The sequence below is a fragment of the Pseudophryne corroboree genome, chromosome 9, assembly GCF_028390025.1.
Source record: "Pseudophryne corroboree isolate aPseCor3 chromosome 9, aPseCor3.hap2, whole genome shotgun sequence".
In the NCBI taxonomy this organism is placed as follows: Eukaryota; Metazoa; Chordata; class Amphibia; order Anura; family Myobatrachidae; genus Pseudophryne; species Pseudophryne corroboree.
In genome coordinates this window covers 301465060-301488834 of record NC_086452.1, presented here as the reverse complement: position 1 = coordinate 301488834, position 23775 = coordinate 301465060, and the positions used below count along the sequence as shown (strand labels likewise).

General features: G+C 43.1%; 1 pseudogene; it reads left to right on the top strand.

Annotated features, from left to right (window-relative positions):
* The first annotated feature begins 1969 nt into the window (after positions 1 to 1969).
* On the top strand, positions 1970 to 2088 carry LOC134963970 (5S ribosomal RNA; annotated as a pseudogene).
* Positions 2089 to 23775: the final 21687 nt, after the last annotated feature.

Below are 23775 nucleotides of genomic sequence, written 5' to 3'. Positions count from 1 at the left end.
CCCCCTCATTCCTCCCAGATTCCTTTACTATCAATACATAGGTACCTATTATGAGCTGACACATCCTGCTCCCTCAGGTGAACATTAAAAGGGTCCCCTTAAGTTCACCAGTCACAGATCTAAACTGTGTTTACTACTCTTTGCTTCAGAATAATGCCAATCCTAATTAGGTATGAACTGATTGTGTCATATGTACCACCCATTTTTTCAAATTTATTCTCCAGTATTATTCTTAATCAGTTCATTTACCTAGGCATAACATAATATAGTTTCATTAACCCAATCCCCTATTATCATTTACCAGGGCACTTCACAGCACTCGTTCCATTAATTAATTTTTATACTGTCCTAGTTACAGTCCAAGGTAATCTGATTATTTGCAGCCTCAAATCAGGCCACACATCTATTCTTTCAACCCAGCATGTGGTTCCTAGTCAAGTTATTATTCCTTAATTAATTTATTAACAAACCGCGTCTTTCACGCTCTCATTATGTTGATTCCATCAGTACTTACATGTTTGCATAGTTAACTAATCACCTGCAATCACTAATGTCTAATTCAGTCTTCATTTCTTTGGTTATTACCTATAATTCTCATATCAGAATATCTATGACTACTAATTTTGGTTGTGTTTTTAAAAACCTTTCTTTTTCTTCTTTTAAATTTTTTTTTTTCTTTTACATGTACAACGACATCTCCTGGTAATCAACAACTGATTATGAGCAATTGCAATTTATCCGGAGGATACAAGTCGATCACAGTAGCCAATTAATTAATCAACACATATACGCCTGATTGGATGATCCAGGTTATCCTGCAGTTAAAAGCACCGCCGGGACCCAGTCTTCAACAGGAAGTGACCAAGCCCGGTGTACGGGTGAAACGCGTCTTCCGACTACACCATTTCTCTCTGACTGATAGAAGCCACGTTTTTTTCCTCAGCCTCAGTGTACCCAGAATCTCCTCTGACTGTTCCGTCTCCGTTGCAGCAGTGAACGGCTGCCCGGCGCCCTCTCCTCCCTTACCAATCAAGACACGGGGTCTCCATCAAGCCAGCGGCATCTGCAATCACGGGACGGCTTCACAGGACCACTCAGTGGACGGCTTCCCGCACTTGCGATCGTCCCCGCCAGGCCGGCGGCGCCCGGCGCCCTCCCCTCCATCACCAATCGAGACACCGGGGTCTCTACTAAGCCAGCGGTACCTGCAATCACGGGACGGCCTCACAGGACTACTGTAAGGGTCTTTTCAGCACAATACCCAGCGCGGTAATATCAGCCCCCCTTTTTTTTCATCTTTGTAATTGCATTTCATCATTTTGAATACAAGATATTTATTAGTAATTAATGACCTGCTATTTTTGCACAGTCATTTAATATGCTGGATGTTATAAAATATTTTGTCTGACTAAAGTCAATTCAATGGTTTTCCAGGTTATCCGCTAACCTGTTCCAGCATTACAGTTACATGAACATCCACAATAATTTTTGTACTCTATATCCTAATTTGTTATTTACTGTATATACACAAGGATAATCGCTGGGATTTGATTTAAACCCCTATACACTTGCTGTTTTAAGATATACCACTGTCAAATTTGCTACATTTCCCTGTCATTTTTATTGTCTCCTTCTTACATTCAACATCCTGCAGCTGGATACTTTTTTACAGCCTGCTGGTTACATTGTCATTTCTTTCTATACTTGGGCTTTGTTTTGCGCTCTCTGACACTTTGTGTCTTGCAAATTTCTGAATCTCAATATTATCTCTATCTCCAGCAGTTTTATCTATTTTCATTCATCTCTGTATTTCGTGGACTCTCACCATTTGATTCAGGGCCAAGCACCTGTCTAACATTGGCAGCAGATCCATCTGGCTTCCTCTACCTCTAATATCTGTCTTAAATAACTATGTAATTTCGTGGACTCTCATCAGTGATTCCAGAGCTTCCAATTATTGTTCAAATTTCTCTACTATCATACCACACTGGAAACGCCCGAAGCCGTCTGATCTCGGAAGCTAATCAGTGTCGGGCTGGGTCAGTACTCAAATGGGCGACCATTGAGGAATACTCAGTTTAGTAGAGCCCATTGGTCTAGCCCTATAGTGTCTAACACTGACAGATGATTCGCACTGCCACCTTACTTTCCACCCTTTATTATCGATAAGATTAACCAGCATCTGGACTGTTGTATTTATTTCGAATTTGACACTGACAGGGAACAGGTTATAATGTGGTAGAACGTGCCGTTTAAAAATCTAAACAATTTGTTTATAAACACTCAATCTCCTCTATCAGTCAGAATTTAGTTTTCATTGTGTATCAAGTACTTTGTACTATCTGAATATATATACTATCATCTTCTTTGATCATTATCTTCTTCATGAACCACTTGTTATCTTAATCTTGTTGAATTATTAAAAATTTACACTTTTAATCTATTCTGACCATTATTTAAAATTCATTTCAAGTCAAAGAGTGCGCCCACAAAAGAGTCTTCTTTTCTCCGTAATTTCTCATGTTCTCATACTGACTCAGGGTGCACCACCAAGCAATATTAGAATTAGAAAACATTGTTTTCTGGTATTATTTATTTTGGTTGTAAAACATCATTTATCTATACTCATTATATCCTGTGCGGTAGTCCCTCCTTCCTTCGTTAAATAGAAAAATAGTGTCAGGGAAAAAAACGCCTCATGACAGATATACAAGCTCATGTCTAAATGTACAGTAAGCAGTGATCCCTTGCCATTGATTTTAGATTATGTATGCCCTAATAGCTAGGGGACTTGGCTGCTCACGTACTGTACTATACTGTATACCTGACTTCAATGGACCATTCTGTACTGTTGCTTAAACTCTTTGTTTTGCATCTGTATGCACTCTATTTATTAATTGATCACTCTACGGGACCTCATTGCCCCTGTGTATTTTAGCTAGGGTATTGAGATGCTCCTTCAGCAAAACCTATGCTGTCACTCAATCCATAGCTGAGGTCAGCCACAAGGCGGGGGGAGTCGGGCAGTGGCCATTTTGTCAACTTGCTAGGCGATAGAGTCCGGTGTATCTGTAATGTGCATAGAGCTAGCCTAGCCCTATCACCCCTGTGTATTTTAGCTAGGGAATTGTGACGCTCCTTCAGCATTGCCCTGTAGCCTGCAAAACCTATGCCGTCACTCGCTCCATAGCTGAGGGCTGCCACAAAGCGCGCGGGGGGTCGTTTGGTGGCCATTTTGTCAACTTGCTAAGCAATCGAGTCCGGTGTACCATAATGTGCATAGAGCTCGCCTACCCTATCGCCCCTGTGTATTTTAGCTAGGGGATTGTGACGCTCCTTCAGCATTGCCCCATAGCCTGCAAAACCTATGCTGTCACTCGCTCCATAGCTGAGGCAAGGAGTCACAGGTGGTAACCATTTAAATTGAGTCTGCCCTGCTACAGAATTGTATGTGTAGCCTTAGCCATAGAACCTTATCCTCATAGCCGCTGTGTATTTTACAGTAGAAACGCTCCTGCAGCTTTGCTGTGCTTTATGTAAAACTTGTGTGCACACTTCTATTGAATGTGAAAGTATAGTACAGTGCGATAGATACAAAAATATCCGAGTCAGGCTCCGGTTTTCCCACCTGACTCGGAAACCTGAACGCGGGAAAACATCATCATCCCGCTGTCGGACTCTCGCAGGTTTTGGATTCCATATAAGGAGCCGCGTGTCGCGCCCATTTTCACTCCAGTTTCAGCGAGTGTATAGAGAGGACGTGTCCTCAGTGTCTGTGTTGGGGTGGTAAAGTGGGGTGGCAAGTGTTGTGCTGCTCAGTCCAGTCCAGTGTAGTCACTATATTGTGCTGCATCAGTCTAGCCAGTCATAGTGTTGGTGTTCTCTGCTGCCATATATCCAGTGTAGCTGTATAAAGTGGTGCTGTGTTGTGCAGACCAGTCCAGTGTAGTCACTGTATTGTGCTGCATCAGTCCAGCCAATCACAGTGTTGGTGTTCTCTGCAGCCATATATCCAGTGTAGCTGTATAAAGTGGTGCTGTGTTGTGCAGACCAGTCCAGTGTAGTCACTGTATTGTGCTGCATCAGTCCAGCCAGTCACAGTGTTGGTGTTCTCTGCTGCCATATATCCAATGTAGCTGTATAAAGTGGTGCTGTGTTGTGCAGACCAGTCCAGTGTAGTCACTGTATTGTGCTGCATCAGTCCAGCCAGTCACAGTGTTGGTGTTCTCTGCTGCCATATATCCAGTGTAGCTGTATAAAGTGGTGCTGTGTTGTGCAGACCAGTCCAGTGTAGTCAGTGTATTGTGCTGCATCAGTCCAGCCAGCCACAGTGTTGGTATTCTCTGCTGCCATATATGCAGTGTAGCTATATAAAGTGGTGCTGTGTTGTGCAGACCAGTGGTAGTGTCCTGTCTCATCAGTCATTCCAGTGATGATATACGCTGCTGCTATATGTCCACTGCTGCAGTATAATAATTATAACAACAACAACAACAACAACAACAACCTGTTGTGCTGCATGAGACCAGTGGTAGTGTCCTATCTCATCAATCATTCCAGTGACAATATACGCTGCTGCTATATGTCCACTGCTGCAGTATAATAATTATAACAACAACCTGTTGTGCTGCATCAGACCAGTGGTAGTGTCCTGTCTCATCATTCATTCCAGTCATTCCTGTGCCGCATATTGTGTAATATAACTCCCAAAAAATAATGGAGAACAAAAATTTTGAGGAAAAAATAGGGAAAGATCAAGAAGAATCACTTCCTCCTAGTGCTGAAGCTGCTGCCACTAGCCATGACATAGACGATGAAATGCCATCAACGTCGTCTGCCAAGGCCAATGCCCAATGTGATAGTAGAGGGCATGTAAAATCCAAAAAGCCAAAGTTCAGTAAAAAGAACCAAAAAAAGAAATGTAAATCGTCTGAGGAGAAACATAAACTTGCCAATATGCCATTTACAACACAGAGTAGCAAGGAACGGCTGAGGCCCTGGCCTATGTTCATGACTAGTGGTTCAGCTTCACATGACGATGGAAGCCCTCATAACTGAGGCCTTGACACTTATGTTGGTGTTAGACATGCACCTTATATCCGCCATTAGTGCAGTGGGATTTAGAAACTTGATGGAGGTATTGTATCCCCGGTAACAAATCCCATCTAGATTCCACTTCACTAGGCAGGCGATAGCGAGATTTTGCCATTTAATTCCAGTGATTTGGACGTATAATTACAGTGATTTTGCCAATTAATTCCAGTGATTTATAATTATTAATTACAGTGATCTTGCCAATTAATTCCAGTGATTCATAATTATTAATTACAGTGAACTTGCCATTTAATTCCAGTGATTTGGATGTATAATTACAGTGATCTTGCCAATTAATTCCAGTGATTTATAATTATCAATTATAGTGATCTTGCCAATTTATTCCAGTGATTTGGATGTATAATTCCAGTTGGAATTGTTTGTGTTGCTTGGCTTAGTCATACAGCTACCTCATTTCACCTCATCGACATCTTTGCATGAGGTGTTGTTTGGGGCCTAGGTTTTGAAAAGTGCCATCCTGTGTGACACTGCCGTATGAGTCCAGGGGTACTGCTGTATTAGTCCTGGGGTACTGCCGTATAAGTCCACCAATTGCAGATTTTTTTTTAAAGAGACTGAAGCATGCTGGAGATGCTGTCAGTGGACCGAACAATTGCAGCCCACTCTCAACATTCAGCCACTGCGTGACACTACTAGATGGGCGAGGTGGTTGTGTCGCTTAGCTTAGGCCTACAGCAACCTCAGTGTACCTTTTTTTCTTCTTTGCGTCATGTGCTGTTAGGGGCCTTTTTTGATATCTGCCCTCCTGTCTGACACTGCAGTGCCACACCTAGATGCACCAATTGTTTGTGTCGCTTGGCTTAGTCATACAACTACCTCATTGCAATTCTTTTTCTTCTTTGCATGGTGTGCTGTTTGGGGCCTTTTTTTTATATTTGCCCTCCTGTCTGCCACTGCGGTGCCACTCCTAGATGGGCCAGGTGTTTGTGTTGTCCACTTGTGTCGCTTAGCTTAGTCATCCAGCAACCTCGGTGCAACCTTTTGGCCTAAAACAATATTGTGAGGTGTTCAGAATAGACTGGAAATGAGTGGAAATTAATGTTATTGAGGTTAATAATACCGTAGGAGCAAAATTACCCCCAAATTCTGTGATTTTAGCTGTTTTTATGTTTTTTTTTTCAAAAATCATCCAGATCCAAAACCAAACCAAAACACAAAAGGGTGGTTTTGGCAAAACCAAGCCAAAACCAAAACATGAAAGTGGAATTAGAACCAAAACACAAAACACGAAAAGTGCCAGCCGCACATCTCTAGAAAAAACGAACATGCATTCGTACTTTGGGAATCGTACCCGGGACTCAAAGCATGAGAAGCGGAACACTTCACCACTGGGACACATTGCCGCCGACAGATGAATAAGCCCATTGGTTTTGATTATGCCGTAATGGCTATGGGATTAGGATGCTAACACACAATATCCCTAACATCAATAGACCACAATGTACTTGTAACACGTTCATTTGCGTCTGTGTACACTAGTGGTTTTATTTGTAGATTTGTCTGCGGGAATTGAACGCTCAGATATTCCTAACGTCAATGGACTATACTGTGGCTTTATTACATTTGTTTGCATATGTATATACTGTACTACTGTATTTACATCTGTACACTGTAATATATTGTATGACATACTGTAGCATATTGTAGCGTAATGAGACGCACCAGTAAAGTAGTTCTTACTATGTATTTCGGTATTGTATTTGAATGGAGACCACATGCGTGCGCGATGCTGATTTTAAAAAGCGACATCTGGTGGATGATCGCAGGCATTACACTTAAAGGTAACGCCAAACGCTCTGTGCGCCTCCCTATGACTATGCGCGCCTCCCTACGACTAGGTGTGCCTCCTTGCACCCAGACATGCTGCGTATTCCCTATAGTGACTAACGCCTGAGCCAGCTAAGATAACAGAGGACCCATCTGTAGCTATCGACTGCATGACTAACTACTGACCGGTATCAAACCTTACTTTTCTAAGAGAGGATATTGAGAGATTAGTTACAACTCAACTGTAAACCCGCCTGACAACCCATGATATTTAGGATCCACTCCAATCAGGATTCAGGAGAATACATAGCACTGAAATAACCCTAATGTGTGTGTGCAAAATGATCTTCTGTTGGCAAGATCCTTCTGGATCTCTGTGCAGCATTTGATACACTCCTGTCTCTGTCATTTGATTTGGGTTCAGAGAACCCAATAATAACTCTAAATCACTGCCTAGCTGAGCTCCAGGAGTAAATGAGTGCAAGTTGGTTGACTGAATCCTGATAAAACAGGGGTCTTTATGATAGGACCTCAACATCAAGGGATATGACTGCAGCATAGCCAATCAACTGAACTTACACTTGGGGGTTAAGAATTACAAAACACTAATCATGTATAGTTTCTTGGCATTGTCATGTATGGTGGTTTGACACTTAAACATCAAATATCAGCCCCAATCACCTCCTCATTCTTTCCTCATTCATCTGAGATACATGTCCAGAATCAAGCACTTAATTCCCTCAGATGATCTGCCAAAAGTCATACATGCATTTGTATAATCTCAATTAGACTAATGCAATGCCCTCTACCTTAGTCTCCCAGCAAAGGAACTGCGCCGCTTTCAGCTGGTACAAAATGCAGCTGCCAGGCTGTTAATCAACCAGCCCCATTCCAGCCACATAACAGTTTGAGAGGCTCCCACTCTAGAATAGTTCAAAAACAGGCTCAAAACTTCCCTGTTTACTCCCTTACTATACCTTTAGTACCTTGATGCTCTCTGTATTTTATGGAAAGCTATCATATACTTCATTGCTTCTGTACCGTATTATGTTCATTCTATCTGTTATGCGCCTTGAGTCCTATTGGAGAAAGAGTGCTATAAATAAAATTATTATTATTATTATTATTAATGTACAAATGTTTTATTTGCCACAAAGAAGGGCTCAAGGCTTGAGATTGCAGACTAAAAGACCAAAGTGGTATGCAGAAAAAGTGTTATAACAAAAGTGAATCAGCTTTGAACATAGCAGACAGTCATAGGAGAGACTGCTGGTATATGGACTTGGGAGCCACTAGATATTTATGCTTGTGTATTTTTTTTAAAACTTGTGAGTAAAAATAGAAAAACACAAGTGGCAAGGCCATAACTAGGACAGTGCAGATGGTGACTTGCACACTGCAATTTTTGTGTGGACACACTGTTTTCACTGATCCTGAGTGGCCAGCTCTGTCTGCATTGGCAGTGACAAGTACAGTGCTGCCACTGTGAATATTACAGTGGGCTGCGCTGAGCAGTTCAAGTGTCATCCCTGTGTGGTCCACAGTACAGAGTGAGAAGTGGACTGGCAGTTCCTGGAGCTGCTCACAGTGCATAGGAAGAAGTAGACTGGCAAATCCCAGAGCAGGTCAGAGAGCGCTGAAGCACTGCTGTCTGCAATGCTGTGGGATACACACTAGAGATGAGCGCCGGAAATTTTTCGGGTTTTGTGTTTTGGTTTTGGGTTCGGTTCCGCGGCCGTGTTTTGGGTTCGACCGCGTTTTGGCAAAACCTCACCGAATTTTTTTTGTCGGATTCGGGTGTGTTTTGGATTCGGGTGTTTTTTTCAAAAAACCCTAAAAAACAGCTTAAATCATAGAATTTGGGGGTCATTTTGATCCCAAAGTATTATTAACCTCAAAAACCATAATTTACACTCATTTTCAGTCTATTCTGAATACCTCACACCTCACAATATTATTTTTAGTCCTAAAATTTGCACCGAGGTCGCTGTGTGAGTAAGATAAGCGACCCTAGTGGCCGACACAAACACCGGGCCCATCTAGGAGTGGCACTGCAGTGTCACGCAGGATGGCCCTTCCAAAAAACCCTCCCCAAACAGCACATGACGCAAAGAAAAAAAGAGGCGCAATGAGGTAGCTGACTGTGTGAGTAAGATAAGCGACCCTAGTGGCCGACACAAACACCGGGCCCATCTAGGAGTGGCACTGCAGTGTCACGCAGGATGGCCCTTCCAAAAAACCCTCCCCAAACAGCACATGACGCAAAGAAAAAAAGAGGCGCAATGAGGTAGCTGACTGTGTGAGTAAGATAAGCGACCCTAGTGGCCGACACAAACACCGGGCCCATCTAGGAGTGGCACTGCAGTGTCACGCAGGATGGCCCTTCCAAAAAACCCCCCCCAAACAGCACATGACGCAAAGAAAAATTGAGGCGCAATGAGGTAGCTGACTGTGTGAGTAAGATAAGCGACCCTAGTGGCCGACACAAACACCGGGCCCATCTAGGAGTGGCACTGCAGTGTCACGCAGGATGGCCCTTCCAAAAAACCCTCCCCAAACAGCACATGACGCAAAGAAAAAAAGAGGCGCAATGAGGTAGCTGACTGTGTGAGTAAGATAAGCGACCCTAGTGGCCGACACAAACACCGGGCCCATCTAGGAGTGGCACTGCAGTGTCACGCAGGATGGCCCTTCCAAAAAACCCTCCCCAAACAGCACATGACGCAAAGAAAAATTAAAGAAAAAAGAGGTGCAAGATGGAATTGTCCTTGGGCCCTCCCACCCACCCTTATGTTGTATAAACAGGACATGCACACTTTAACCAACCCATCATTTCAGTGACAGGGTCTGCCACACGACTGTGACTGAAATGACGGGTTGGTTTGAACCCCCACCAAAAAAGAAGCAATTAATCTCTCCTTGCACAAACTGGCTCTACAGAGGCAAGATGTCCACCTCATCATCATCCTCCGATATATCACCGTGTACATCCCCCTCCTCACAGATTATCAATTCGTCCCCACTGGAATCCACCATCTCAGCTCCCTGTGTACTTTGTGGAGGCAATTGCTGCTGGTCAATGTCTCCACGGAGGAATTGATTATAATTCATTTTAATGAACATCATCTTCTCCACATTTTCTGGATGTAACCTCGTACGCCGATTGCTGACAAGGTGAGCGGCGGCACTAAACACTCTTTCGGAGTACACACTTGTGGGAGGGCAACTTAGGTAGAATAAAGCCAGTTTGTGCAAGGGCCTCCAAATTGCCTCTTTTTCCTGCCAGTATAAGTCTGGACTGTGTGACATGCCTACTTGGATGCGGTCACTCATATAATCCTCCACCATTCTTTCAATGGTGAGAGAATCATATGCAGTGACAGTAGACGACATGTCCGTAATCGTTGTCAGGTCCTTCAGTCCGGACCAGATGTCAGCATCAGCAGTCGCTCCAGACTGCCCTGCATCACCGCCAGCGGGTGGGCTCGGAATTCTGAGCCTTTTCCTCGCACCCCCAGTTGCGGGAGAATGTGAAGGAGGAGATGTTGACAGGTCGCGTTCCGCTTGACTTGACAATTTTCTCACCAGCAGGTCTTTCAACCCCAGCAGACTTGTGTCTGCCGGAAAGAGAGATCCAAGGTAGGCTTTAAATCTAGGATCGAGCACGGTGGCCAAAATGTAGTGCTCTGATTTCAACAGATTGACCACCCGTGAATCCTTGTTAAGCGAATTAAGGGCTCCATCCACAAGTCCCACATGCCTAGCGGAATCGCTCCGTGTTAGCTCCTCCTTCAATGTCTCCAGCTTCTTCTGCAAAAGCCTGATGAGGGGAATGACCTGACTCAGGCTGGCAGTGTCTGAACTGACTTCACGTGTGGCAAGTTCAAAGGGCATCAGAACCTTGCACAACGTTGAAATCATTCTCCACTGCGCTTGAGACAGGTGCATTCCACCTCCTATATCGTGCTCAATTGTATAGGCTTGAATGGCCTTTTGCTGCTCCTCCAACCTCTGAAGCATATAGAGGGTTGAATTCCACCTCGTTACCACTTCTTGCTTCAGATGATGGCAGGGCAGGTTCAGTAGTTTTTGGTGGTGCTCCAGTCTTCTGTACGTGGTGCCTGTACGCCGAAAGTGTCCCGCAATTCTTCTGGCCACCGACAGCATCTCTTGCACGCCCCTGTCGTTTTTTAAAAAATTCTGCACCACCAAATTCAAGGTATGTGCAAAACATGGGACGTGCTGGAATTTGCCCATATTTAATGCACACACAATATTGCTGGCGTTGTCCGATGCCACAAATCCACAGGAGAGTCCAATTGGGGTAAGCCATTCCGCGATGATCTTCCTCAGTTGCCGTAAGAGGTTTTCAGCTGTGTGCGTATTCTGGAAAGCGGTGATACAAAGCGTAGCCTGCCTAGGAAAGAGTTGGCATTTGCGAGATGCTGCTACTGGTGCCGCCGCTGCTGTTCTTGCGGCGGGAGTCCATACATCTACCCAGTGGGCTGTCACAGTCATATAGTCCTGACCCTGCCCTGCTCCACTTGTCCACATGTCCGTGGTTAAGTGGACATTGGGTACAACTGCATTTTTTAGGACACTGGTGAGTCTTTTTCTGACGTCCGTGTACATTCTCGGTATCGCCTGCCTAGAGAAGTGGAACCTAGATGGTATTTGGTAACGGGGGCACACTGCCTCAATAAATTGTCTAGTTCCCTGTGAACTAACGGCGGATACCGGACGCACGTCTAACACCAACATAGTTGTCAAGGCCTCAGTTATCCGCTTTGCAGCAGGATGACTGCTGTGATATTTCATCTTCCTCGCAAAGGACTGTTGGACAGTCAATTGCTTACTGGAAGTAGTACAAGTGGGCTTACGACTTCCCCTCTGGGATGACCATCGACTCCCAGCAGCAACAACAGCAGCGCCAGCAGCAGTAGGCGTTACACGCAAGGATGCATCGGAGGAATCCCAGGCAGGAGAGGACTCGTCAGAATTGCCAGTGACATGGCCTGCAGGACTATTGGCATTCCTGGGGAAGGAGGAAATTGACACTGAGGGAGTTGGTGGGGTGGTTTGCGTGAGCTTGGTTACAAGAGGAAGGGATTTACTGGTCAGTGGACTGCTTCCGCTGTCGCCCAAAGTTTTTGAACTTGTCACTGACTTATTATGAATGCGCTGCAGGTGACGTATAAGGGAGGATGTTCCGAGGTGGTTAACGTCCTTACCCCTACTTATTACAGCTTGACAAAGGCAACACACGGCTTGACACCTGTTGTCCGCTTTTCTGTTGAAATACCTCCACACTGAAGAGCTGATTTTTTTGGTATTTTCACCAGGCATGTCAACGGCCATATTCCTCCCACGGACAACAGGTGTCTCCCCGGGTGCCTGACTTAAACAAACCACCTCACCATCAGAATCCTCCTGGTCAATTTCCTCCCCAGCGCCAGCAACACCCATATCCTCCTCATCCTGGTGTACTTCAACATCTTCATCTTCAATCTGACTATCAGGAACTGGACTGCGGGTGCTCCTTCCAGCACTTGCAGGGGGCGTGCAAATGGTGGAAGGCGCATGCTCTTCACGTCCAGTGTTGGGAAGGTCAGGCATCGCAACCGACACAATTGGACTCTCCTTGTGGATTTGGGATTTCGAAGAACGCACAGTTCTTTGCGGTGCTTTTGCCAGCTTGAGTCTTTTCAGTTTTCTAGCGAGAGGCTGAGTGCTTCCATCCTCATGTGAAGCTGAACCACTAGCCATGAACATAGGCCAGGGCCTCAGCCGTTCCTTGCCACTCCGTGTGGTAAATGGCATATTGGCAAGTTTACGCTTCTCCTCCGACAATTTTATTTTAGGTTTTGGAGTCCTTTTTTTACTGATATTTGGTGTTTTGGATTTGACATGCTCTGTACTATGACATTGGGCATCGGCCTTGGCAGACGACGTTGCTGGCATTTCATCGTCTCGGCCATGACTAGTGGCAGCAGCTTCAGCACGAGGTGGAAGTGGATCTTGATCTTTCCCTAATTTTGGAACCTCAACATTTTTGTTCTCCATATTTTAATAGGCACAACTGAAAGGCACCTCAGGTAAACAATGGAGATGGATGGATACTAGTATACAATTATGGATGGACTGCCGAGTGCCGACACAGAGGTAGCTACAGCCGTGGACTATTGTACTGTACTGTGTCTGCTGCTAATATAGACTGGATGATAATGAGATGTAGTATGTATAAAGAAGAAAGAAAAAAAAACCACGGTTAGGTGGTATACAATTATGGACGGACTGCCGAGTGCCGACACAGAGGTAGCTACAGCCGTGGACTACCGTACTGTACTGTGTCTGCTGCTAATATAGACTGGATGATAATGAGATGTAGTATGTATAAAGAAGAAAGAAAAAAAAACCCACGGGTAGGTGGTATACAATTATGGACGGACTGCCGAGTGCCGACACAGAGGTAGCTACAGCCGTGGACTACCGTACTGTACTGTGTCTGCTGCTAATATAGACTGGATGATAATGAGATGTAGTATGTATAAAGAAGAAAGAAAAAAAAACCACGGGTAGGTGGTATACAATTATGGATGGACTGCCGAGTGCCGACACAGAGGTAGCTACAGCCGTGGACTACCGTACTGTACTGTGTCTGCTGCTAATATAGACTGGATGATAATGAGATGTAGTATGTATAAAGAAGAAAGAAAAAAAAACCACGGGTAGGTGGTATACAATTATGGACGGACTGCCGAGTGCCGACACAGAGGTAGCTACAGCCGTGGACTACCGTACTGTACTGTGTCTGCTGCTAATATAGACTGGATGATAATGAGATGTAGTATGTATAAAGAAGAAAGAAAAAAAAACCACGGGTAGGTGGTATACAATTATGGATGGACTGCCGAGTGCCGACACAGAGGTAGCTACAGCCATGGACTACCGTACTGTACTGTGTCTGCTGCTAATATAGACTGGTTGATAATGAGATGTAGTATGTATAAAGAAGAAAGAAAAAAAAAACAACGGGTAGGTGGTATACAATTATGGACGGACTGCCGAGTGCCGACACAGAGGTAGCTACAGCCGTGGACTACCGTACTGTACTGTGTCTGCTGCTAATATAGACTGGATGATAATGAGATGTAGTATGTATAAAGAAGAAAGAAAAAAAAAACACGGGTAGGTGGTATACAATTATGGACGGACTGCCGAGTGCCGACACAGAAAAAAAAAACCACGGGTAGGTGGTATACAATTATGGACGGACTGCCGAGTGCCGACACAGAGGTAGCTACAGCCATGGACTACCGTACTGTACTGTGTCTGCTGCTAATATAGACTGGATGATAATGAGATGTAGTATGTATAAAGAAGAAAGAAAAAAAAAACACGGGTAGGTGGTATACAATTATGGATGGACTGCCGAGTGCCGACACAGAGGTAGCTACAGCCGTGAACTACCGTACTGTGTCTGCTGCGACTGGATGATAAATAATGATATAAAAAATATATATATATCACTACTGCAGCCGGACAGGTATATATTATATAATGACGGACCTGCTGGACACTGTCTGTCAGCAGAATGAGTTTTTTATTTTATAGAATAAAAAAACACCACACAAGTCACACGACGTGTGTTTAACTTTTACAGGCAGACATTCACAATACAATATAGTATACTATATACTGGTGGTCAGGTCACTGGTCAGTCACACTGGCAGTGGCACTCCTGCAGAAAAAAAGTGTGCACTGTTTAATTTTTTAATATGTACTCCTGGCTCCTGCTATAACCTAACTGCTCCCCAGTCTCCCCCACAATTAAGCTGTGTGAGCACAGTCAGATATTATACATAGATGATGCAGCAGCACACTGGGCTGAGCACAGATATGGTATGTGACTGAGTCACTGTGTATCGTTTTTTCAGGCAGAGAACGGATTATATTAAATAATATAAAACTGCACTGGTGGTCACTGGTCAGTCACTAGTATAACTAACTAATACTATCAGCAAAATTCTGCACTCTCTGTCTGAGTACTCCTCCTAAGCTCCAGTAAATGAAGTGTCACTGTCTCACTCTGTCACTAGTATAACTAACTAATACTATCAGCAAAATTCTGCACTCTCTGTCTGAGTACTCCTCCTAAGCTCCAGTAAATGAAGTGTCACTGTCTCACTCTCACTCTCCTATCTATTTCTTCTCTAAACGGAGAGGACGCCAGCCACGTCCTCTCACTATCAATCTCAATGCACGTGTAAAAATGGCGGCGACGCGCGGCTCCTTATATTGAATCCGAGTCTCGCGATAGAATCCGAGCCTCGCGAGAATCCGACAGCGTCATGATGACGTTCGGGCGCGCTCGGGTTAACCGAGCACGGCGGGAAGATCCGAGTCGCTCGGATCCGTGTAAAAAAAGCTGAAGTTCGGGCGGGTTCGGATTCCGAGGAACCGAACCCGCTCATCTCTAATACACACACACACACACACACACACACACACACACACACACGCACACTCTTCTCTTTTACATTTCACTGTAGGGGGTAGAGGAATGAGGAGGAATAAGGTGCGGGTGCTCTACCTAACATAATGTGTATAAGTGGCTCTAGCTGGCATAATGTGTATAATGTGCTCTACCTGGAATAATGTGTATAAGGGGCTTTACCTGGCATAATGTGTATAATGAGCTGTACCTGGCATAATGTATATAATGGGCTCTTCTGTAGTGTAACATTTATAAGGAATAATACTATTAGGTGTAATGTGACTAACAGACACTACTGTGCAGTGTTATGTGACTAGCAGACACTAGTGTGCAGTGTAATGTGAATTAGTACTGTTCTGTGGCCACGCCCCTTCCCCATGAAGCCATGACCCAATATTTTTGCCACGCACCTTCAGCTCGCACTATCCCTATTTTTAATAGGAGGGGGGGGGGGCGCGACAATTTTCTTCCTGGTACAGGGCACCAAAATGTCTGCAATTGGCTATCATGCACAGTGACTGCAATCATAAACCAAGTTTCAACTATCTACATACATCTAAAGCATAAATGGATAACCAGACAAAAGGTTTTTTTAGTATGTGCTTGAATATAAATTTGTTATCAGCAAGCCCATTTTTACATTAATATATTGTTAGAAAAACATTTTAATTATATAATCTAAAAGTCTGCTGTGTTATGAAATATTTTTTATCCCCCAAAAAATAAATACTAACACTGGTATTTATTTTTATTTATATAAATTAATTAGTGTGGTACATACTAGCTGGCAGAAAGCAATTAGAATTGATTTTCTATATATTTTAACACATACAGTACTGTAAAGGTCTTATTTTCTGCAAGTCTTTGGGCTATTTAGTCATAGGCAAACAAAGGGGGGGGGGGGGGTTCCGGTTGCCTGGAAACTCTCCTCCCCAGCCCTCGCCATGACCACAATAATAATAGTATTAAATGTATAGTATAAAATGCAATTTTACTACAGCTGCATATTTTCAAGATCTACCCAATATCACAAAAATAATAATTAGCACCACCTGTGGATCTTTTTAAAATGTGTCATCCAGTAATGAATAAACCTGTGCATAACCTAGGAGATCTGGAAAACATGCAGTTAGGGATGCATTGCTATAGACTATGTAGGGATGAACTGGCCCACAGGAGTACAGGGGAAACCCCCGGTGGGCCCCACTGCCTGAGGGCTCAACTCAATCTCTAAAGATCAGGTTCCAGACTGCACTTGAATTATACATATGTTGCATTATACTGCACAAGACTATGGTGTATTTTCTACAGTGCATTAATATGATACATTTTCATGCATGGAATATATTTATAAAGAGGTCCAGCCCATACACTCTCTAATGGTTAGCCAAGCCTCTGTGGCAGCTGGCCACAACCCGTATGAAGACTGGTCTCACTCCTAATCATGAGCCCTTACCACTGCATTCCGCTATTGGGCCCTTTATGTCCCAGTCCGACACCTAGACCATGTATATTGTTAATTATTAATACTAAGGAGACCATTGTGTACTTATATGTCAAGGGCAGTGATTAGTTTCTTCTGACACTCAACAGAAAAAACGGCTTAGCGCTAAAAGCTAAATAGAATTGGTGCACATGTATAATAAAATTCTCAATTAAAAAGAATACACTAAAAATAGCAGCAGTTATACAGGGAGAGTACTCTACCCTTAAAAAGGACAAACTAAACATACAAATGACAGCGCTTATTAAAATAGTGTGTGCTTTTAATTAGCAAATTTAAAAAGAACAAACATTCATTACATATAATAAATCTTATCACAGCCACCGGTACAGATCCTGCAGGACAGCACGAATCAATGCAAAAGTAAAATTCCGTACTAAAATATTAGTATTTACTATGCAAATCAGTCCATTAACTCCTTCCAGGTTGTAAAATCATATGCAAAGTCAAAGCCGTGGCAGGTGCCACTGATATTAGATAGTTGATTAGTTGCTAGCAACAGTCAGAAGCAGTGTTAGTCAATTAGTACAGCATGCTGTTTTTCAAAATATCAAAGCTTTAAAGCAAGCAGCAATATCCCACATTTATGGCTCAATATAACCTGCTTTCAGGATCTGGAAAATGATCCTATGGTCCAGTGTGGTGATGTCTCCCGGCTCCTGGTGCTTTAATTACCCTTTTTCGGTGCCATATCTGGAGTGTCCCAACAGTGGTCCAAAAAACGCTTGCAGGTAATGAATTGTATAGACCGGTCCCGGACAAGAATTTACACAGCCTCTTATGCGTTTCTCCGTTTCTATCACATTCAGCGGCTTCCTCAGAGAGATATGCTTTATGTCCCAGTCTGACACCTAGACCATGTATATTGTTAATTATTAATACTAAGGAGACCATTGTGTACTTATATGTCAAGGGCAGTGATTAGTTTCTTCTGACACTCCCCCAGACTTCCAGACTTGCTCAAATGCTCTGGGATGGAGCGTAAATCTGTAATAAAAACATTAAGCTCAGGATGGCCCTATTGCTATTGGAATTATGACATTCACTGCATTATGTATGATACATATTATAGCTGGTTAAATTATAATTATGCCCTCTTCATGGACCTACAACACTCTAAAATCAAGCATTTGGAAACCCCCCCCTCTAGAAATCCTGCATTTTCCACTGACAGTAGTTAAGAAATGAAAATAGGAAATAAATTCCAGTGTTTATCAGAGATGTGCGATTCAGTTCTCCAGAAATCTGAAACCACCCAAATTTTGGGAATCCAAACCGGACCAAACTGAGTCCAAGTTCAGATCTCCTTGCGGTTCAGAATTCATATTTTTAATCTGAATTTTTGTGTTTTGGATTACAAAAATTACATGATTTTAGTTTCGTTTTTTTTCATTTATTATTGATTTTTATCAATGATTGTTAATTTTTGATTATTGATTTTTAGCTGAACCAAAAACCTTGAGGGTGGTTTTGCAAAACCAAAACAGGAGTATGAAATTAGATCCAAAACACAGTTCTGCACACATCTCTACTGTTTATTAAAGAAAAGTGGTAGAATAAGGCGATATGGATAAAAGGGCAAAATACCAGGGTAGTGGGGAATATTGTTATTCTAAATAAAATGCCACATTGAGATAGTAATATAGACTAGGGGTATGCACTGCCCATTTTTGGGGTTTTGGGTTTTAGTTTTGGATCCTTCGTGTTTTGGATCTGGATTGGTTTTGCCAAAACCACCCTTGCGGGTTCTGGTTTTGGATCTGGATTTGAAAAAATCATCAAAACAGCTAAAATAACCAAAGTTTGGGGTGTTTTTGTTCCTTCAGTATAATTAATATCAATAACATTCAATTCCACTAATTTCCAGTCTATTCTGAACACCTAATAGCACACAATATTGTTTTTAGACCAAAAGGTTGCACCAACAGTCAACAGTAGCTGGATGACTAAGCTAAGCAACAGTAGTGGGCAGCAAAAACATGTGGCACTGCAGTGGCAAACAGGATGGCAATTTTATAAACTATGCCCAAATAATGCTCCAAAGAGCATATAATGCAAAGAAAAGAGGTGCAAGATGTAAATGCCCTTGGGACCTCCCACCGACCCATATGTTGTATAAACAGGACATGCACACTTTACCAAACCAATCATTTCAGCGACAGGGACTGCCAAACCTGTGGCTGAAATGATTGGTTTGTTTGGGACCCCACAAAAAAAGAAGCAATTGATCTCTCCCTGCACAAACTTGCTCTACAGAAGCCAAGATGTCTTTATCAACTTCCGATTCCTCACGCCCATCAGTGTGTACATCCTGTCACAGACTATTAATTCATCCCTGCTGGAATCCACCATCACAGGTCCCTCTGTACTTTGTGGAGGTAATTGGTGGTAAAGGTCTTCCTTGTGGAATTTGTAATTAATTTTGATGAACATCATTTTTTCCACATTTTGGGGAAGTAATCTCCTATGCCGATCGCTGACAAGGTTCCTGGCTGCGCTAAAAATTATTTCTGAGTTCACACTGGAGAGTGGGCAACTTAATTAAAATAAAGCCAGTTTGTGCAAGGGCCTCCAAATTGCCTTTTTTTCCTGCCAGTATTGAAACGGACTGTCTGACATGCCTATTTGGATGCTATCACTGAAATAGTCATCAACCATTCTTTCAATGATGACAGCATCATATGCAGTGACAGTAGACATGTCAGTAATTGTAGGCAGCTTCTTCAGTCCGGACCAGATGTCAAAACTTGTTCTTGACTGATCTTCAACACCGCCAGCACGTCTCTTAGGAAAATTTAGTTTTTTCCTTGCAGCCGCAGTTTCCTGAGAAAATGAAGGAGTTGTTGCCATGTCACATTCCGCTTGAGCTGACAATTTTCTCAATAGCAGGTCTTTGCACCTCTGCAGATTTGTGTCTGCCGGAAACAAAGATACAATGTCGGCTTCAACCTAGGATGAAGTACAGTGGTCAAAATGTAGTGCTTTGATTTCAACAGATTGACCACCCTTGAATCCTGGCAAAGTGAATGAAGGGCTTCATCTACAAGTCTGACATACTTAGCAGAATTGCTCAGTTTCAGCTCCTCCTTCACGTTCTGCTGCTGCTTTTGCAAAAGCCTGATGAGGGGATTGACCTGACTCAAGCTGGCAGTGCGCCACATTCAAACCTGATTCAGCAGCAAATTTGTTAGCAGTTGGGCAAAACCATGTGCACTGCAGGGGGGTAGATATAACATCTGCAGAGAGAGTTAGATTTGGGTGGGTTGTATTGTTTCTGTGCAGGGTAAATACTGGCTGCTTTATTTTTACACTACAATTTAGATTTCAGTTTGAACACACCCCGCCCAAATCTCCTTTCCCTTTGTCATAGGTGGATGTATAGGCTTGAATGTCCTTTTGCTGCTCCTCCATCCCCTGAAGCATATACTGTATGGAGTAGTATTTCACCTCATTGCTACCGCTTGCTTCAGGTAATGGCAGGGAAAGTTCAAGAGTGTTTGCTGATGATCCAGACTGTTGCTGCTGCTGAAGGCAATACATCTACCCAGTTGGTTGTCACAGTCATGTAGTCCTCAGTTTGCCCTGTTTCACTTGTTCACGTGTCCTTGGTTAAGTGGACAGTGGGAACAATGGCATATCTGAGGGCACTAATGACACTTTTTGTAATGTCCTTGTACTGTCTGGGAATTGCTTGCCTAGTGGAGTGGAATCTAGACGTGATTTGGTACCGGGGACACATCTGTCTAATGGCAGATACTGGATGCATGTCTAATACCAGCATAGTTGTTATGGCCTCAGTAATCAGCTTTGCTACTTGGGGACTACTGTCGTACTTAATTTTCCTCACAAAGGACTGTTGAATAGTCAATAGCTTTGCTACAGTACTACAAGTGGTCTTCCTGCTCTCCTAGTGGGATGAAAATTGACTCCCAGCAGCAGCAACAACAGCAGAAGCAGCAGCAGCATCAGTAGGTGTAGCACTCAAGAATCCTCCAGAGGAATCCCGGATAAGAGAGGAGCCAGTCATGCCTATGACATGGTCTACAGGACTACCTCCGATCCTGATTGAGAAGGGAATTGACAATGAGGGGGATAGGGATGTGGACACTCCTAGCCAAATTTTCAGAACTTTACAATGACTTTTGATGAATGCACTGCAAGTGACGTATACAGGTGGATGTTCCTAGGTGAGTAACGTCCTTACCCCTACTTATTATGGATTGACAAAGGCTACACATGGCTTGACACTTGTTTTCCGGATTTATGGAAAAATAACTCCACACCGAAAAGGTGGATTTTTTTGTATTTTGCCCAGGCATGACAATGGGCTTTTTCATCCCATGGCCAAGAACTGTCTCCACTGGTGCCTGTTCAAACAAACCACATCACCATCAGAATCCTCATTGTCAGCTTCCTCCTCAGCGCCAGCTACATCAATATCCTCCTTATCCTGGTGTATTTCTTCAGTGACATCCTCAATGTCAGCACGTGGACTGGTGCTGTTCCTCTCAGCAAGGGGGTGTGCAAATGGGGGAAGGAGCCTCCTCTTGCGGTACAGTATAGTTAGACATAGCAACTGCGGACCCATTTGGACTCTCCTTGTGACTTTGTGATATTTTTGAAGGCACACTTGGTTCCAGTGCCTTTACAAGTTTCCTTTTTTTAACTATTTTGCAGGGAGGAGGGCATACCTTTATCATAATGAGCTGCAGAACCACCAGTCATAAATAAAGACCAAGGCCTTAGCCTTTCCTAGCCACTTCATGTAGTGAATGGCATATTGCCAATTTTATGTTTCTCTTCAGCTAACTTTCATTTTGTATTTTTTTTTCACCTTCAAATATTTCTTCTTGACTTAACATGCCCGGTATGCCATTGTTCGTATGCCATTGTTCACCGGCCTTGGCCAATGACAGAATTGCACTGTTGTCATGACTAGTGGCAGCAGCTTCAGCACTAGTAGTAGTAAGTGGTTCCTGATCTTTCACTTGTTTTACCTCCAATTCTCAAGCATTGAGTGAGAATATATAGCAGTAGTGTACAGCAGTACTAGTAGTCATAACTGAGTGATGCACCAATAGAAATATTATTTTTGCTTTGGATCACACACAAATATATAGCAGTAGTATACGGCAGTACTGGTAGTTGTCACTGAGTGACGCACCAATAGAAATATATTTTTTGCTTTGGATCAAACACAGATATATAGCAATAATGTATGACAGTACTGGTAGTCATCACTGAGTGACCCACCATTAGAAGTATATTTTTTGCTCTGGATCACACACAGATGTATAGCAGTAGTGTACATCAGCCGTAGTACTAATATTTAGTGACGCACCAATAGAAATATATTTTTTGCTTTGGATCACACACAGATATATAGCAGTAGTGTATGGCAGATGCAGTACTAGTAGTCAGAGTGATGCACCAATAGAAATACAGTATATTTTTTGCTTTGGATCACACACAGAGGATATATAGCAGTAGTGTATGGCAGTACACCACCCCTTATAGACAGAGAACACCTGGTCCTGTACACAGCCACAGTATGCTACTATGCAGAGCCTTAACACAGTGACAGCACACCCAACTCAACTCTCCTGCAAAACATTCTCTCTGCTCTCTCCTGCCCCCTTTGCTCTCTCCGGCCCCCCTTTGCTCTTTCCTTGCTTGCTCCTTCCCTAACAGCACAGAAGGAACACGTCCTTACTGTGCATCTCCAAGTCCAGAGTGAAGATGGCGCCGATCACCATGACTATATATAGAATCCAAAACCCGCGAGATATGACAGCGGGATGATGGTGTTTTGTCTCATTTTAGATCTGAGTCAGTCACGAAAAACCGAGCCTGACTTGGGTCCGGGCTCGGATACCCAAATTCAGGTGGATTCGGAGAACCGAACCCACTCATCCCTAATAAAGACAGTTTGACATCATTATGAGTTTTGGATTGCAAAAATTACATGTTTTTAGCTTTTTTTTCATTTGTTATATTCTTTTTATCAATGATTATTGATTTTTTTATTTTAGAAATTAACCAAAAATCTTGAGAGTAGAGAAACCAAAACCAAAACAGGAGGATGAAATTAGAACCAAAACCAAAACACAGGTCTGCACACATCTCTAGTGTTTATTAAAGAAAAGTGGTACAATGTGGCAATATGGATAAAAGGGCATAATGCCAGGATTGTGGGGAATATTGTTATTCTAAATATAATGCCACATAGAGATAGTAATAAAGTACAGATGTACGGCTGGCACTTTTCGTGTTTTGGTTTTGGATCTGGATGATTTTTGAAAAAAACATAAAAACAGCTGAAATCACAGAATTTGGGGGTAATTTTGATCCTACGGTATTATTAACCTCAATAACATTCATTTTCACTCATTACCAGTCTCTTCCTCACATCTCACAATATTGTTTTTAGGCCAAAAGGTTGCACCAAGGTTGCTGGATGACTAAGCTAAGTGACACAAGTGGACAACACAAACACCTGGCCCATCTCGGAGTGACACTGCAATGTCAGACAGGAGGGCAGAGATAAAAAAAGGCCCCAAACAGCACCTCATGCAAAGATGTAGAAGAGGTGCAATGAGGTAGCTGTATGACTAAGCCAATCAACACAAACAATTGGCCCAGTGGCACTGCAGTGGCAGAAAGGAGGCAGATATAAAAAAAAAGGCCCCAAACGGCACCTCATGCAAATATGTAGAAGAGGTGCAATGAGGTAGCTGTATGACTAAGCCAAGAACACAAACAATTCCCACTGGAATTATACGTCCAAATCACTGGAATTATACGTCCAAATCACTGGAATTATACACCCAAATCACTGGAATTATACGTACAAATCACTGGAATTAAATGACAAAATCACTGGAATTATACT